General features: G+C 43.7%; 1 non-coding gene across 1 annotated transcript; it reads left to right on the top strand.

Annotated features, from left to right (window-relative positions):
* Window positions 1–8,041: 8,041 nt before the first annotated feature.
* trnas-uga (transfer RNA serine (anticodon UGA)) lies at window positions 8,042–8,123 on the top strand. Its single transcript has one exon. It is a non-coding gene; the product is annotated as a tRNA-Ser (tRNA).
* Window positions 8,124–18,120: the final 9,997 nt, after the last annotated feature.

Raw genomic sequence — 18,120 nt, 5'->3', positions numbered from 1 at the left:
ATCCCCATGGCCCCAAATCCTGCCACCAGTCACTGGACACCTTCGCCAGTGACACGCGAGGAGCATAACTTTCCACATCAAAAATATAGAGTTTACTTGCCGTCGCAGATACTTTACATAAGTTCACACTGACTGCACATCTGTCATCTCTTCAATAAAATTCGCACAATAACAACTGACCTGGTTTAACCAATCTCCTGAACCAATGCTTCTCTTATGGTTCCTCAGGGCTATCGTGGTGTATGTGTGCTGTGCAGTACAGCATATTCCCGCAAAAAAATCGGTGTTAATAGGATTATCATGGTTACCTGCTTCCAGGGCGAGTGAATTGCTCACTGAACTCATTGCTCTCTGGCTTAATAGCCACTCATAGACATACACCAGGGGCGGTGGGTTGTATTTTACAGTTTACACTTGTGAATCTTCCCTTTGAATTACCTGTAAGCCCGTCGGAGTACTGAGCAAATACAACCCCAGTCTCATAATGCGATCCTAAGCCATCAAATGTAAAGGACAGAATTCCGCTAACAAAATTGAGAATTAGAATGGATGCACATTACTTATTTCACACAATATGGGTGCGGTAAAACTCTCTCATATCACGACGCCTGATGCCTCCATTGAGTTCAGGAACATTCCACTCATCTTTATTGGCGTCAACTCTCTGAACTGTCTTGATTTGAGGAGTGAATATGCTGGCCATGTATCTACCAAAAAGGTAACTGGTGTACCTTCCACATATAACATAGAGGTAGGCATCGACATATACGCATCATTGTTATATTGAACATATTGTCCACACTTCACAATCTCAATGTTCAATATAGAGTTGGGATACATCTCAATGCCCGTTAGGTTAGTAGAAGTGATAAGCATTAGGGATTCTTCGTTGCCAAGTATAAAGGAAAGAGGTTTACCTGTACCTTGTGGCCTGCCCACCTCAACCTCAGTCGTCCCCTGTCAGTCACTATGCTGTCCAGCCTCCAGGACCGATTGAGGCTGTCTGTGCGGGCACTGTCCTGACCAGTGGTCCATTGCTCCGCAAACAAAGCACCAGCCAGATCTATCTCTGCAAGTGCACTTTCGCGATCCCTTCCTCTTTTGCGAACTCCACCTGTGCCTCTCTCTTTTCCCGCAGCCCCTCCCTCCAATGGCTGAACGACCATTTGCATCATAATAAGCTGAGGTTCATGTGATTGCTGTTCCATCTTTAATTTCCGGTTGTGGTTCTCTTGAGCCAGTAGTTTTTCAGCATGTATCACGTATTGTTCTATCTAATTCAACTTTCCCGTGTCCCAGGTAATACACGTATATTTTTACCTATTTTGTTGTTTCGTACTTCATTCCATTGATGAAGCTGTTCCTCAGGTGTGCCTCATACGGTGTGATCTCTGCCGTCGTTATGTCCTTGGGTGGTATCAGTCCACAATAGACGTTATCGACTTTCGTGAGGCGCTAAAGGTACTGGGACATTGTCTCAACTTCTTTAGGGATTCTTGCTTCAATTGATTGTGGGTACGATATGCTATTGGTGATTCAGCAGACGCTGAGGCGGCGACCGTTGACGTGGAATCTTCGTGAAGTGGATCTCGTAGGGGAACTGCAGCTCTTCGGGGCCACCCATTAAGGTCAGGATCTGATCCAGTCTTAAGACACTGTCCAGCTTCATTAGGTTGTTTTCCATGTGTGTGTGCATGTGCGCTGGTGTTTGTACATGTACTTGATCTATCTTTATTTCGAGATTTTCTTTCCCTGAAATCAGGCTAAGCTTTCAACATGTGATAAGCACTCCAATTCACAGGTTCTATTTTACCCTTCCGTTTCTCCTTCTTTCTCTCCTCCAATGGTGACCTCACCATTTCCAACTGAATATTACTAAAACTTCATTCCTCCAGAAAAACACATTCCTTGATTTACATTTTTAACTGTTTTTCAGAAACTGGGCCATAATTATTCAGCATATATTCTATTTTTTCTTGACCATTCCGAGTTGTCTGTCGACCCTCTTTTTGTTTGCGCTTGCTGGAGCCGATTTTCATGGATATTGGAGAAGTGTTCATCTCTCTCTGTCTGTCTCTCCGTCTGTCTATCTGTCTATCTCTCTCTCTCTCTCTCACACACACGATACCACAATCTTCTCTTTGCCAATATAACTTGCTTTTACCTCCGGAGGTCCCCTCTCATTGGGCGCGACCTCCTCATTGCCTTGGTTTTCATAAACCAAGAACCCACATAACCGGTACAGCTTTGGTGACTCCAACGCTGCCCATGGTGGCTCCAAGTCTCAAACCACCGTTAATCTTGCTGTCTCTTAAACTCTGTAGAGTTGAGTTTTACTCGAATACCGCACGTGAGTTCACTGGTCCCTCTTCCTGGTTCGTCTATTCTCTTCAAACGAGTCTCTATGTCGGATTTAGCCACAACTCTTACCCTGACCCTATTCGATTCGGAACGCGACTCTGGGGCGATCCACTTATCCCCAGTACTCTCACTCAAAGGGGCCAATTCAGCGCTCGAAACAAAGTGAAAGACCTTCAAGGCAGTGGCGCGTACACCTCCTGGGAATCTTCAAAATCTTACCCAGTTGCAGGGTCCCAGGCGAGCTCCCGAGTTTACTGACGTGGAATTTCAATCGACACGACGCAAATGCTACCAAGAGGAAAGAAAAAGTTTATTTTTGAAATTTGTAGAATGGACCCAACACATTTGCAAGACGCCTCATAAAATGGACACCTGACGGTTTTCACATATTCCCTTTATACTATATATCATCTTGCCTCATCACACCTCAAGCCAGGAACCTGGATCAGTCGAGTTCCTTTCCACACATGGAGTTGCTTTTTCTAATTCATTGACTGCTGATATAATAGATTATTGGCCTTGAGAATCAGCTGAAAATTAGGTTGAACTTTACATTTTTTCTGTCTTTTTGCGAAGTTAGGTCCATACTTCTTTGTTTCAACCATGCTTTCACAGATTTCACCAAAAATGATAGTTTTCCATTACAGGGGATCAGGCTGACAGTGACTCAATAAGTGTGATGGAGTGAGGATGATAGTGACACAATGAGGGTGAGATGTCAGCGTGGTAGTGATGCAGACTGTGTGAGTGGATCAGGCCGATAGTAACGCAGCGCAGGGGGTCAGAGTGATAGTGCTGCAGTAAGTCTGAGGGATCAGATCAATAGTGACGCAGTAAGTGTGAGGTGGTCAGGGTGATAGTGACGCAGTAACTGTAAGGAGATCAGGCTGATAGTGATGCAGTAAGTGTTACTGTGTCAGGCTCATCCTGATGCATAAAGTGGGAGGGGACAGGGTGATAGTGACGTAGTAAGTGTGATGGGGTCGGGCAGAGACTGACGCAGTGAGTGTGAGACAGTCAGGGTGATCGTCAGGGAGGAAGTGTGTGCGTTCAGGTAGGTAGTGACACAGATAGTTGAGGGTGTCAGGCTGATAGTGGCCAATAAAAGTGAGGTGTTAGGGGAATAGTGACGCAGTAAGTGTGAGGTGTCAGGCTGTTAGTGATGCAGTAAGTGTGAGGTGTCAGTCTGATAGTGAAGCATTAAGTTTGAGCGGGTCAGGCTGATAGAGATGCAGCAAGTGTGGTGGGGTCAGGCTGATAATGTCACAGTCTGTGTGAGGGGTCAGGCTGATACTGATGAAGTAAGTGTCGGTGAGTCAGAATGATCCCTAATGCAGGAAGTGAGAGGAGACAAGGTGATAGTGACGCAGTGAGTGTGAGGGGGTCAGCGTGATGGTGACAGAGTAAGTGTGAGTGTTCAGGCTGATATTGATGCAGTATGTTCAGGGCGTCAGGCTAATACTGGCCAGTAAGTGTTAACTGACAGGGTGAGAGTGATGCAGGAAATGTGACGAGTCAGACTGACAGACATGGTGAAATTGTGAGGCCTCAGGCTGAAAGTGATGCGGGAAGTGTGCGAGTGTCAGGCTGATAGTGACGCAGTAAGTGTGTTGGGAGCAGAGTGATAGGAACGCAATAAGTGTGAGCGGCTTTGGATGATAGTGACAGGTCAGTATGAGGGGGAGGATGGTAGTGATCCAGTGAGTGTGAGGTGTCAGGATGACAGTGAAGCAGACTGTGTGAATGTGTCATTGTGATGGTGAAATGGCAAGTGTGATGGGGTCAGGGTGACAGTGACGCAGATGCTTTCAGGGGGTCAGGTTGTAGTGATGCAGTAATTGTGAGGGGTCAGGGTGATAGTGACGCAGTGAGTGTGAGATGTCAGTGTGATAGTGATGCAGAACATTTGAGGGGCTAGGCTTATAGTGACGCAGTATGGGCAAGGGGTCAGGGTGACATTAATGAAGATGCACTCACAGGTCCAGGTTGTAATAAAGCTGTATGTGTGAGTGTCTCAGGCTGATAGTGACGAAGTAAATGCGAGGGGGGAAGGCGGTTAGGGATGTAGTAAGTGTGCAGGGGTAGTGCTAGAAGTGACGCAGTAAATGTGAGTGTTGAAGCTGATAGTGATGCATTAAGTTTGAGGGATCAGGCTGATCTTACGCAGTAAATGTGACGTTGTCAGGATGATAGTTACGCTGTAAGTGTATGGCGGCACAGTGATCTTGACGCAGTAAGAGTGGGGAGTCAGGGTGATAGTGACGCAGTAAGCATGAGTGGGTAAGCCTGATAGTGACGCAGTATATGTGAGGGAGTCAGCCTTGTGGTGGCGCAGTATGTGTGAAATGGTCAGGCTGATATTGATGCAGTTAGTGTGTTGGGGTCAAAGTGATAGTGACACAACAGGTGTAAGCGGCTCAGGATGATAGTGACACAGTGGATGTGAGATACCAGAGTGATAGTGACGCAGTAATTGTAAGGGGTCAGGATGACAGTGACACTAAGTGTACGGCACTCAGTGTGATAGTGCCACAGCAAGTGTGGGGTGTTAGGGTGTAAATGACGTCATAAGTGAGAGAGGGGCCTTGCGATTGTGAAGCAGTAAGTGTGAGGGAATCAGGCTGATAATGACACAGTCAATGTGATGGGGCAGTGTTTTAGTGACAAGATAAGTGTGAGGCGTCAGTCTGATACTGACACAATAAATGTGATGGAGTAAGGTGGACAGTGACACAGTAAGTGTGAGGGGTCAGCCTGATAGTGATACAATAAGTGTAAGGATTCAGGGTGATAGCAACATGGGAAGTGTGAGGGCGTGACTGAAAATGACGCAATAAGTGTGTGGCGGTTAGGCTGATGGGGACGCAATAAAAATAAGGCTGGCAAGGTGAAATGGCAAAGACTGTGTGAGTGGGTCAGGGTGATAGTGACGCAGTAAATGTGAGGAGGTCAGGGTGAGTGACGCAGTAAATGAGAGAGGATCAGAGTGAGTGTGACGCAGTAAGTCTGAGGGGTCAGACGGATATTGGCGCAGTAAGTATGAAGGGGTCAGGCTGAGAGTGACACAGTCAGTGTGAGGGGGAGAGTTTTAGTCATATAGTAAGTGCGAGGCATCAGTCTGAAACTGACACAAAAAGTGTGAGTGGGTCAGGGTGATATTGACGCAGTACGTCTGAGGGGTCAGGCTGATAGTGACGGAATCAGTGTGATGGGGCAGAGGTTTAGTAAAATGGTAAGCGTGAGGCGTCAGTCTGATGCTGACACAAAAAGTGTGATGGAATCAGGCTGATAGTGACGCAGTAGGTTTTAGGAGTGAGGGTGACATTAACATCGGAAGTGCGAGGGCGTCACTGATAGTGACGCAACATGTGTGTGTTGTCAGGCTGATAGTCACGCAGTAAAAATGAGGATGTCAAGGTGAAACTGGTGCAGTAAGTGTGAGGATGGCAGATGGACAGTGATGCAGTAAGTGTGAGGGGTTCACGCTGATATTGAGGCATGCAAGTGTGAGGGGCCAGGTTGCTAGTGACGCTGTGTGCTGGAGGGTACGGCTGATAATGACGCAGAAAATGTGAGTGTCTCAGTGTGACAGTCATGCATGACGTGTGTGAGGGTCAGAGTGATAATGATAGAGAAAGTGTGAGGGGGTCAGGTTGATAGTGATGCTGTAATTGTGAGCTTGATCAGCGTGATAGTGAGGGGCTCAGGCTAATAGCGACACAGCAATTGTGAGGGGGTCAGGGTAGTAGTGACGCAAAACGTGTGAGCGGGTCAGGCTAATAGTGATGCAGTATGTGTGAGGTGTCAGGCTGATAGTGATGCAGTAAAGGTGAGAGTGTTGGTGTGCTTGTGGTGCAGTAAGTATGAGCCGCTCAGGATGATAGTGACACAGTAAGTGTAAGGAGTCAGGATAATAGTAACATAGGAAGTGTAACGACGTGACTGATCATGACAAAGTAAGTGTTTGGCAGTCAGGCTGATAGTGACGCAGTCAAAATGAGGGTCTCGAAGTGAAAGTGGCGCAGTAAATGTGAGGGCACCAGATGGATAGTGATGCAGTAAGTTTGAGGGGTTCACGCTGAAATTAAGGTGGTAAGTGTGAGGGGTCAGGTCCATAGTGATGCAGTTATTGTCGGCGGGTCAGGCTGATAGTGATGCATTCAAAGACCAAATATCCAAGGCTCACTGTAGTGGTGAATAGCGAGACTTCTCAAGGCTAAGATAAAAATCAATAGTTCTCATCCTGGTCATAAATCACAATGCTTCATTTTAAAATTGTCCTCTCCTGCTTCGAGATTCACCAATGAGGGAACAAAATTTAATTGCACCACCCTGTTTATCTCTTCAAATATTTTGCAACTCTCAATGAGATTACCTCTCTTGTGTTGAAACTGTTAAAAAAGACCGGATTTGCCCAATTTCAATTCACAGGACTAATGTTCATCCATGATATCAAGGCTAATCACCATTCGTGGTATTCCTCATATGGCATTAGTATCTTTCCTAAATTGAGGATTATAATTCCTCATACTGTAGTCCAAGTGCGGTCGAACTGAGCCACAATACATTGGAAATTATGCTTCGTTCTCGTGCCCTGAAATCCTTCTGCAGCTTTCACAACAGACTTCTACAACTGCTACTAGACTTCAATGACTTATTAAAAACTTCTCCAAGATGCAATTCTAAAAATCAGTACATCAGACTTTCTTCTTCAAATCTTCGACAAATAATCTCCACACATTTCCCTCCTGACAAGTATGATAAAGTCAAATCGTTGCTATTTATCAAATCATGAGGGACATGGATAGGTTGACTCGTGTTTTTCTGCTGGTGAGGAAGTCAAAACTTAGAAAACATCGGTATAAAATTAGTGGGTAAGGATTTAAAAGGGACGTCAGGGGCAACATTTTCAGTCATGTTCAGAATGAGCTGACAGAGAAATTGTTGGAGACTGGTACAACTGTAACATTTAATGGCATCTGGATGGATATATGAGTAACAAGGTTCAGAGGGATGTAGGCCAAAAGTTGGCAAATGGGACCTACTAATTTAGGATAACTGTCCTCAATGGTCAAGTTGGAAAGAAGGGCCACTTTCCGTGTTGTATTGTTCAAGGACTTGATGACACTAGAACAACCGCAAAAACTTTGCAAATAATTCCGTCAAGACGATTTCAAGTTCCAAATCTTCGGTCAATCTTCCTCTCTTGTGCTCACAAGTTCATTACCTGTTGTCCGAACTTACGGATTAGTTGCTGGATCCATTCCTGAAAATTGGTTCTGCATTCTTTCTAATTCCGTTTTTTTTTACGAATGTAGCTAGTGTTTATGGACTTAGCATCAACATTTCTAATACCATATTTCGATGAATATTAAAACACAACTTTAGCACCAGATGATGAGCAATTGAGTCAAAATCGATCGGACAGTGAGACAATGATCCTCTCTTCGTGTGGGGTACATCCGTGACTCTATAATTCAACGAAGAATCATTCCCAAAACTTCAGCTGTGTCAGGATCTAGTTTGCGGTGAAAGCCTGTCAATCTGCTAAGGTAACATTCGTCTGGGTCTCTGCAAAGGATTTGGCGAAATCTTTGGGTGTTGACAATTTGTTCTTCAAACAAAGTACATATTTCATGAATTAAGTTCTTTTACTATGAAAATTGGCCACTTTTATGCAGCTGTGATGGCCGAGAGGTTAAGGCGTTGGGTTTGAAATCCAATGGGGTCTTCCTGCGCAGGTTCGAATCCTGCTCACAGCGTTGAATCGTTTAAAAGTCATTAATTCCTTGACAGAATTTGGATTTCGGGGAGCTTGAGCTTTGCATTCAATAGAAAGTAAATTTTCAACTGTGAAGAATCCGAAGTAATTTCAAGACGTCTAATTGAATAAATTATATGTCGAGACACAAAAAGTAACCAACCTCCAACACGAATCAGTTTCAAGACATTTGTCGAACTATCGTGAAATTCGGATGTTCGGGGGGGGTGGTGTGTGGAGTGGAATTAAGCAAAAAAAGAAGCAATGCAATACGTTTACCTGCAGGTGATGAGTTTTTTTTAGGATCAGTTGAAAGTCAAGCTGAGAAAGTTCAACCTAATTTACAACTGACTCTCAAGGCCAATAATCTATTATATCAGCAGTCAATGAATTAGAAAAAGCAACTCCATGTGTGGAAAGGAACTCGACTGATCCAGGTTCCTGGCTTGAGGTGTGATAAGGCAAGGCGATATCAGCGGAGTCGAATTTTCTGGAAATATTAGAAATGGAATGTTAACGGTCTTCTGCTGACCACATTCGTAAGAAACTGTGCATTAAGAACTGAATTTGAAAATTAACGATGAAAATCAGACTTAGCCCTCTGCTTGTGGTAATGCATTGTTCAGAACAATAGGTTGTTGTTGAGGCTAAAATTGACCAAAATAATCGATGGGGATCTTATCCACGACCTTCGTTGGAGCAGTTGGTGTGGAGAGCTCAATATGAACAACCAAATACCAATTATTCATCTTGGCTATCTGAATTGCTTAGTTAAACATACTCCCAGTTTAATGTAAAAACCTTTGCTCTCAGAGCTAGAAGTTTTCATGTCAGCATGTTCCGGTCTGAGAAGATACTCCATGGAGTAGATGTGACTTAAGTTTTGACTCTAATGTCAGAGATGTTGACACATTTCTGCCCCAAAACAGCACTACCATTGTTATCAAATCAAACTGAACAAAGAACTAGTTCACTTACACATTTCCTGTCTGCAGACTCTGCCAATGGACCGTTCAGGCCCGATATAGGAATAGGGCGTGGTGACATCTGATCGCAAGTGGATCACTTCATTCTTGCTCACGATCCATAAACCGTAATTCATTTTGAACTTCTTAGCCATCAGCATGATAAGTGGTACATAATGCATAGGTTTGCTTCTCGAAAGAAAGAGCGAAATCTTATTCAATGCAGACGCAAATTCAAGTTGTCCCTGGTCGACCAGAAGACAGATATAACGAAACAAAGTGAATACAGAAAACAATCAATGTTTTCTGGGAGTCAAAAAGATGTACTGGAAGAACGGAAACATATATTTGGAACTAAAGTCACATACCACTTTCAGACTAAATTTTCTTGAACCGTTATCTTAATTTGACCTTCATGTCCACCATTGCTGCAAAAATTATCTTAACAACTCAGAACTTTGTGTTCTTTGATATTGTCTCCTTCATGTTTCTATTGATTTTGAAACTAAAAACGGGCAATAGTAATGCACCCTATTTCACTTGCAAAGATCAGAAGAAGATCAATTGAAAAGAGAACAGAAATAAAGCTACGTCTGTCTTTCTAAGAGAAAACACAGTTACCATTTCGACTCCAAAAAGTCTTCTTCAGAAGTCTGCGTAATGAACTCGAAATAGTAGACCGAAAACGAAAAAAAGAAGCCATAATGCCGCGAATACACCACCCGCAGCGCATCAAGGCCTACCTGAATTCGCTGTATTACTACTCTCAACATCAGTGGAGAACGGAACAAAGCTCATTCTGCAGTTGTCAACCTGTTATAACGTAGTTTGTAAAGTCAGAAATATGATGAGGTAAAAAGCGGGATGAAAGCGGGATATCAGAAGTCTGAAAAAAGCAAGTGCGTGCTTTGCTTTGAAGAAGGTTGGCAGTGATGAAAATGGAAATTAACTACAGTGAGGGGGGCTTCATTAATACTCAGAATCGTTGCAACACACAGGGATGCAATTCTTTTTGCTGGGTTTCTGTTCTGCCATTTTATAATCACGACTGCTGACGGGTTTGGTTTCCATTCCAGGCTTAGGTGACTGCCTGATGGAAGTTTGCACATTCGCCCAATTTCTGTGTGGTAGCTCTGGTTTGCTGCCACATTCTAAACATTTGCAGGTTATTTGGATTCGCCATTGAACGCACACGGTTACAGAGACAGTGATGTGGAGAGTGTCTGGATAGGACATACTTCAGAGGATTTTTGTGAACTTAAGTAGACAGAGTGGGGTTAGTCTGCTGTTTCCTGGGTGAGCTACATGGACAGAGAGGGGTCAGGGTATTCTTCCCTGAGGGAGAGACATTGACAGAATTTGATTAGTTGCTCTTACCTGTGTCAGTCACGCAGATACAGTCGGGTCAGTCTGCCCTTCTCCGGGCGAATTTCTTTCACAGAGTGGTGACAGTCTGCTCTTCCCTGCCTGAGCGAAACTGAAAGAGCGGGGTCAGTATTCTCTTCCCTCGATAATTTATGTTGACAGTCTGGCTTCCGTCTGCTCTTCTCTGGCGAGTTACATTGGTAGAGTGGGGTTAGTGTTCATTCATTGGGTGAGTGCCATAGACAGAATGGGATCAGTCTGCTCTTCCCTGAGTGAATTACATTTATAGAGTGGGGTCAGACTGCTATTCAGTGAATGACTTATATTGACCGTGTGGGATCAGTCTGCTGAGTTACACTGAGAGTATGGGGTCAGTCTGCCCTTCCCCTCGGTGAGTAACACTGACTGAGTGGCGTCAGTTTGCTCTTCCCTCAGTGAGTTAGATGGACAGAGTGGCGTCAGTCTGCTTTTCACGGAGTGAGTTATTTGGACAGTGTGGAATCAGTCTGCTCTTCCCTGGGTGAGTTGCATTGACAGAGTAGCGTCAGTCTGCAATTTCCTAGTTGTGTTAAAGTGATCGCGTTAGGTCAGAGTGCTGTTCCCTGGTTGAGTCACATTGACAGATTGGGCTTCATCTGCTCTACCCTGGGAGAGTCATATTAACAGAATGGGATCAGTCTGCTCCTTTCTGATTGAGTAATATCACAGAGTGCACTTAGTCTGTTCTTCTCTGGGTGAGCTACGTTAAGAGAGTGGTGTCAGTCTGCTCCTCCATGGGCGTGTTACTTTCTCAGAATCGTGAGAGTCTGCTCTTCTCTGTCTGAGTTTAACAGCAAGTATGGTTTCATTACTGTCTTCGCTGGATGATTCACATAGACAGAATGGAATAAGTCTTCTCTTCTCTGAGTGAGTTACTTTGACAGAGTGGGGTCAGGCTCGTCTCCCTGCTTGTGTTTCATTGACAGAATCAGATCAGCCTGCTCTTTCCTGGATGAGTGACAGAGACAGAATGGGTACAGCCTGCTCTTCTCTGAGTGAGTTACGTTGACAGAGTGGCATCAGTCTGCTCTTTCTTGGGTAAATTTTTCTGACTGAGTGGTATCAGTCTGCCATTTGCTGGGTGAGTTACATATAAAGTGTTGGGTCAGTTTGCTCTTCCCTGGATGACTAACATTGACAGAGTGGCGTCAGTCTACTCTTACCTGGGTGAGTTCCATTAACAGAGTGCGGTCAGGCCATAATTTCCTCGTTGAGTTACATTGATCGTGTGATGTCAGACTTCTGTCCACTGGTTGAGTTACATTGACAGAGTGGGGTCCATCTGCTCTTCCTTGGGTGAGTTACGTTAGCAGTTTGGGGTCGGTCTGCTTTCCGCAATCCAAGAACTCCATCTCTAGCGGTTTCTTGTCAGTACCTCCATACTAAGGATTTGAGGAGTTAACAAAAGTAACTCGTCACCTACATCTTTGGGATAATTAGGGATGGGCAGTGTATCTTATCTCATTGAAAGACAACTGTGTCCCAGAAATGTATTTCTAATACTTGCATGTCCTAGTTCGACACTGCAAGCGGTCAGAATAACTTGAGGAGAGGTGCAGGGTAGAATAATTAAAGTCAAATGCACTGATGCCTAGGAGACATAACACAAGATGTGAGTGTGGAGCTGATGGTGCAAGGCTCAGTGTCAGTGCTATTGGTTCGCTCACTGTTCGCAATGACTCACACACCACTGCTGTCAATTCACAACAATGAGCCTCTTCATCTTGGTTTGAAAATACCTGCGTGTGTATTAACGTGGTTAATGGGACGTGAGAGGAGATGAGCACATTCTCTTTATTCTGTCAGTTTAAACAGACGAAAATATCTGTTAGATGCTAATGCAAGAGGATACTGTCTTTTTCTGTGCCTTTTTAGTGGGGCATGCTCAGCATTGAAATGCCTGTTTTTGCACAAGCAGAGTTTGATTGCCATTCATACTGAGCAACATTAATACAGAAAACGCGTTTTCGAATTCCTGTGATCAAGTGGTTCAGGCATTGCACATATGGACGAGAAATCTGGCTTTTAACGTGGCGCCATGGCTTAGCTGGTGAAAGCAGCTCCCATCACACTGGTGCCTGCTCATTGTATTGAAAGCTCGTTATTTCTCTCAAATATTGTGTTGCTGATCGAGAAACTCAGTGTCCTGTTTGAATTGCTGTACATTCTGATTTCGCGTTCCGGCTTCATTTTCCTGGTTTAAATCCAGTAGTGTAGGTTGCTCTTTTTAACTACTATTTTAACCTGGAGATTCTTCCCGCAGTTCCACAAGCACTTCTGCTTCTCATCCTTTTATTCTCATTCCTTCATTCCCAGTTTTGTGGAAATTAACTGGTGAGGCAGGAGACACTGTAGCATTCCCGGGAAATGTTGTGGTAATGGCACTGACACCACGACATGATCACCCTCATTCTCTGCTGTCACCATTCATTCGTGTACACCACAGGTAAATGCATTGTTGTTCTTCTTCAGCTATCATGTAATTACTTTCTTTTTCTGTTGGGTAAGGAAATCAACTTTAACTTCGAAAGGATCTTAAGATTTTGAGGAAGAAATGTCTCCTTGCCTCAGGTCGAAGTGACAGACGCATTATCCAGAGAATGTGAGACTACTTCGACCGACTCCAGCCAGGCGTCAGAAAGCCTCTCAGCAGTTCGAATCTCAAACTGTCTCTGAATGTCAGGCTTTTCAAGAGCAGAAATGGGAAATGAGGGATATGGACAGCCAGAGAGTCGGAGAATGTGAAAAAGGCCCAGGAGGATACAGAGACAAATATAGAAAAAACAAAGACCCATATTGAGGCAGACACTGAAAGAAACAATTCTCCATTCGGCGTGACTGCTAAATAATGGAAACTAAAAGGAAATGTAGCCATTAAAACATAGCCTTCCACCAGCTCAGGAAAATGAAAGTAGCATGACAGCTGATTAAGTCCTTTTAAGATTGTAAATTCGATGTTTGTAAGGTCAAGAGTGATTTTGATAAATATCCTGAATCGACAGGTAAGATTATCATTTTCCCAACAATATAATCTAGAAATCTATAACTAACCTGCTTCCTGTCCATCTTAAGAACAAAACCTGTTTATCTCCACAGATGTTGCCAGGTGTAGCGGGTTTCTCTATCAATTCTCGTTTTTAGTTCATATTTCCAAAACCTGTACCTTTTTAATTTTTGATAACCTGGCACAAAACCAAGCATTACCAGGTTCGGACCAGTGGTAAGAAATTCTGGTACCACGATATATTTGCACAATAAAACATGCATTTCCTGTCCGAGAATAGAACCAACACTATTGCGGTTAGAGTTCCAAATCCTAACTACGAGATTACACGGAATGAAGAAGACACTCTTCCACTTATTCTCAATGAAATGGATTTTCCATTTCATTTCTGATCAGATTCACTGCAGATTGGTTTCGACTCGCATTCAAGTTTTGCAGAATGGAAAATCCCATTTGACCCATGGTGCAGTCTGGTTTAAAGATATTCATCTATTCTATTCCCAGTTTCCAGCTTTGATCCATAACCTTATGTGTTCTGATGTTTCCAGTGCAAATGGCAGTGAGGTCCTGGCTTTGATCTTAGATGACACAACAGTGGGATTGAAGTTTGACATAGTCACACTGTGTTATTACCCACGTCGTATCTCCCACAGAAAGAGACACACAGACACACTCCCCGAGAGTGGCAGAGTTCTCAGGATTTGACCAGCTCCTTATGCTTCACTTCAGATATCCACTCCAACATGCAAGTTCAACCTCCAAAAGGCAGCTTTTGGTTAAACCAAAGCCAGTTCTACAGAGAATGAGAGACGTTGATCTGAGCTAGAATTTGAATTGGATGAAAGAAACTGTAAATTCGAAAACCCTTCCGTTCCTGACAGACAACAGGAATGGACTAACATGCTGCATCCTCGTGATTTTAAATGCGAACCAACAATCCCCTAATTCGACGTCAGGCGTGTTACCAATTCCGTCACTGACCCAAAGACCAGGTTTGGATTTGACAGTTTGTCTATAGGTAATGTAAACGTCCACATCAGGGAAACAGCATTCACAAGGTGAAAAATCAGCAAACATAATCACCGTCACTGTTTCACTTGGAATGCCCCACTCTGTGAAACATTTCCTTTCACTGTACTTTCATAATTGAAGTTTTTTACATTCCAGAACCTGAACTAATTCAGCGAGAACCCACTGGTCATTTCGGGCCCGTCATCCGGAATGAGGCGAGTTGAACGGTGCCTTTCTTGCTGCCAACACATTAGCGCAGCTCAAAACGAGCTCGTGTTAGCATCAGTCTTCACTTAACTTGCTGCAATATACCTGCTGAACAACAGCAGATTATCACAGCATTGCCTTCTTCACACTGAAACCAATGGTGATAATATGAACCATCTTGGAAACTTGGAGAGAGAAACACTGCTGACGAAGACAATTATGACGTGAAGAGCAGGCACTAGAATTTGTTCAGGTCCCAAAGGCTACTGCAGTATCAATGGACATCCCTGCATAAGAGTCTGAGTTTGCATTGCACAGAACAGGCTTTCATTCCCAGTCAGGAAATGAAGATTTAATTCTCTTCTTCTGAATTATCCGAAGGAAAACTAAATCCTGGTTGCACCCAGAACACACACACGGATCCTGCCAGAACAATTCAGTGATCAATCAGCATCTGTCTGGAAGGACAATGGCAGCAAATACAAGCGAAAGCTATCACCGCAACTACCCCTCCAAGGTTTTCACGTTTCCCAGTTGAAAATACTTCGCTGCTTCTTCAATGTCACTACGTCTAAATCCTTGCCTCATGGCATCATGCCTGTACCCCGCTACTGACGGCATCCAGGGTTCTGCTGAGTACTCAAAATCTCAATCTCTCGAGTAATTATGGATTGACGGTGCATCCTATCACATTGAGCAATGACTTTGTCCCAGTAATACGTTTCCAAAAGCTGCAGTTTCTAAGGGAACACTTGCAAGCTGTCGGGAATAAATTGTGATTCGGAGATGCCGGTGTTGGACTGGGGTGTACCAAGTCAAAAATCACACAACACAAGGTTATAGTCCAACAGGTTTACTTGGAAGCACACTAGCTTTCAGAGTGATGCTCCTTCATCAGGTGTTTGTGGAGGGCTCGATCATAACACAGAATTTATAGCAAAAATTTGCAGTGTGATGTAACTGAAATTATACATTGAAAAATTGATTGTGTGTTAAGCCTTTCATCTGTTGAACGAAGTGAAAATATCACTGTATTCTATGTGTACATCACAAAACCCTTTTTTTAAAAGTTGCATTCTCGGGTTAGCTGTTAACAATGGTAATAGCTAGACAATATGTTGAAGGTGTTAGCCCCTGTGTTCTCTGTCTCTGACCTGATGTTTAGATTGATTCCAATCCAAAAAGTGAGAAAACATAGTTTTACATAATTTCATGCAGTTTTTGAGCTCAGAGTTCTACATGAATGTATGTAGTTTCTGAGCAATTTGCAATGTAACTCTCAAAGTACCAAACAAATTCACCACACAAAATATATGTGTGCATGTGGGTCTTTGTCTGTGTGGGTGTCTCCAGCGAAACCAAAAACTGACAACTCATGAACAGAAGCAGAACTGACAAAGAGAACATATTTTCACAGACTCATGAATGCTGTCTGTGAGGCAGAGCGAGTCGCCTGGGTCATGAGCTGCTCACACAAATTGCAGCGAGGCAATTCCAAATGGTGCTTTCAACGTACTGGCGCCTTAGAGCACCAATACTTCCAGGAAAGTGCCCAAGTAACATGAATCAGAACTGACTAACAATGAACCATGGAAAGTGAAGATTACCAATTACAGTCTCGATTAGATGAGGTGAACAATTGGGCTGATGTCTCCACCGGATCGAGAGGGCCAAACACCAGCCTCTCTCATCAGGACAGAAATTAAGGAAATTATGGAAAAGTAACCAAGTTTCGTATCGCAATTTCCCTCCTTTTCGCAACAACAACAGAAAACTGCGAGCAGACTCAATGTAGAACCTAATTTCACATCAACAGGGAAATAAATATCTCCATTCACTTTCAGAGAAACTGTGAAAAATGCAAATTGTCTGGAATATGAAAGTTTGGCGCAGCCTGTTTTTAAGTCGCATATTATGCTGGTGGCCTTTCGAGCTGGAGGGGAACGTGACAACTACAGCAGAAGGGGAAAACATGGGCACTGACATGTTGGTTGTTTTCTGCTGTGCCACACCACAGCCGGGTTAGAAGAAATGACTGTTTTTTTTTCCTGTTCAACTTTAACAAAGCTCATCCCTGCAAAACGTTGCCAGCTTCATCCATTAGCATACGTGGCCGCGCAGGGATACAAACACAAGCCTTCTTAAGAAGTGGAATCTGAAAACAGAGTCTCAGGTTGCTCAGCCACGCGAGCACACAGGCCAAAACCGGAAACCCAAGAGCATGTACCTGATGATACCCTGCAGCAGACTCACAGCAACTGTACCAGTTCTGCAGAATAAGCGGTGGGAAGGAATTTCTCTATCTGAGAGGTCGTGCTTGTTGTTCTCATCAGCAAATCTGGCTTTGAATTTGCTAGCCCATATCTGCTGCCATGCTGAAACGGAATGCAATTCCGATTACTCGCTGTGTGAAACTTTGTTCACTCTCTCTCCTCAGATAAAGTGATCACTGGAGATGATGAATTCTGCTCCTGCCCGACCCTCAGATGAACTGAAAAACTGGTTTAGCACTGGAATCCGAGAATGGCAGAACACGTAGCAAGATTATTCGAAACCCACAGCCAATAAGAGTTCCAACTTTCATGTTATTTCTCCATAATAGTGCATTATCCAGCAGAGTGATGAACAACTGCCACCTGGCTGCAAGCTGAGTTAGAAACGTATGTAGGAATCAAGGACATGTGACTCACTTATTGTCGGTAAATCAAACAGTTCTCACTTTGAGGTGTGCAAAGATTAGTTCTTATACATATTCAGGGAAGGTCAAAGGCGATCTGAGATGTCAAAGAGGTGGTCACTATTCGTGATTGCTCTTTGTTCGAGTTGTGAAAAGGTTTCCCGCTTTAGTCACATTCACGTTTCTTATTGATGACTGAATCAGACAGAAGGTGTTTCGCCAGAGCTGCACTTGACTTGCATTCTTTTCCCTCGCTGTCATATTTTCCTGGAACTCTGTGAGAACAAGAAAACAAAATACATGCTGTCATTCGGCAGCCTGTCTGTGATTTCCACATTTTAAGTTACAACATGGCTTAGACTTCAGGCCACACGGTAATATTAGTAACAGTATGAGAATATGAGTCGATAGTTCATCTGTGCCTGTAAATCTTTACATTCTGAATGAACTGTATCCGTGTCTGCTGCTTCGAAACTCGAATATGTGAACTGCTCCAAACTATGATTGAGGATTTCTGGTTTTGGTTGACACACGTTGAGAAACGCCAGACAGCGTTCAAATGAAGCTTTCAGAGCACATTTTCGGATGCATTTGACAGAGACTAACATCATGAATCTAGTGTTCCCTGTGATAGAAGGAAATGAATGCTCTCCTTGTTACTGATCCGGGACACCTTCGCATGTAAAGCAAATGCGGTACTGTTGTTACAGAAAGGATAAGTGCCCGGTAA

Source organism: Chiloscyllium punctatum, chromosome 50, assembly GCF_047496795.1.
Source record: "Chiloscyllium punctatum isolate Juve2018m chromosome 50, sChiPun1.3, whole genome shotgun sequence".
Classification (NCBI taxonomy): Eukaryota; Metazoa; Chordata; class Chondrichthyes; order Orectolobiformes; family Hemiscylliidae; genus Chiloscyllium; species Chiloscyllium punctatum.
This window is presented reverse-complemented; position numbering and strand designations above follow the sequence as displayed.